We start from the raw sequence: 1,033 nt of genomic DNA, 5'->3' as shown, positions 1-1,033 counted from the left end.
GTGTGTGTGTGTGTGTGTGTGTGTGTTAGAGAGAGATTGTAAAAGACAGTAAGATGTAAGAATCCCTGACTTTTAACATGATTTTAAAAATAAGTTGAGGATACTGTGACTGACAAACAGAGTAAGGTGAGGAAAAACATTCCTGTGTAACTGAGCTAAAAAGAAATCATGTTAAAATGATTAAAGATGATTTTAATGAAGTAACCTCTGCTGTAGTTAAAGTGGTGAAAAGTCAGAGAGAAAGGATAATGTGTCTGGACACTGAGTGATTGTCATCTCAGGAGATGTGACTTTCAGAGAGAAAGAGGGGAGGAGGGAGACGAGGGTGCATGTGGGCGAGTATAAAAGAATATGTCTAGGAACATTTGGGGTTTCCTTACATGAGGAAGAGAACATAAGCTCTGCCCTGGGACTCCACAGCTGGAAATTACAGCAAGAATTGCTAGAGGAGCAGCCATCGCCCGAACACTGTGGACTCACACAGTAGTTTTATATCTGTGTCTGCTCAGTGTTGCCATGTTGGCGTATAACCTCAAAGGCGTTTTCTACTGGATTACAACTTCCAAGGATTTGCCTCCTTTCCTATTTCAGTGTATCTACAAGGAGCAGAGATAACTGTGTCGTGGCCAAAGCCCATTCTCTCCCCAACCTCCCTCCTCTCAGCATCGGATCAGACCTGGGACCTGATCTGAACTGGAGCAGTGCTCTGTGTGCAGGGCGTGGTCTGCAGGGGAGGCAGACTCACCTGCACGGCATACAATACAACTTTATTTATATAGCACATTTAAACAAAGTGCTTTACACTAGAAACAGCATCTGCACTCACACCTCGCCGGCCTAAAGTCTGTGCTGACTGACTGTTGTGGTTGTTGTTGGTATTGTGAGCTGCAGAGATGTAGCCGTGTTGTGTGTAACAGCAACCGTGGTTTATAAAAGTGTGCTGAAAAGCATGAGCGAGTGGTCGTGTCTGCCGTGCGTCTTTCACACTCTGTTATTGGACTTCTGTGGAAACTACAGTTTTTCCATAATGAAC

Source organism: Pundamilia nyererei, unplaced genomic scaffold (genome assembly GCF_000239375.1).
Source record: "Pundamilia nyererei isolate P.nyererei 1_Seehausen unplaced genomic scaffold, PunNye1.0 scaffold00377, whole genome shotgun sequence".
Classification (NCBI taxonomy): domain Eukaryota; kingdom Metazoa; phylum Chordata; class Actinopteri; order Cichliformes; family Cichlidae; genus Pundamilia; species Pundamilia nyererei.
The sequence above is the reverse complement of the archived record's forward strand: the minus strand, read 5'-3'. Positions refer to the sequence as shown.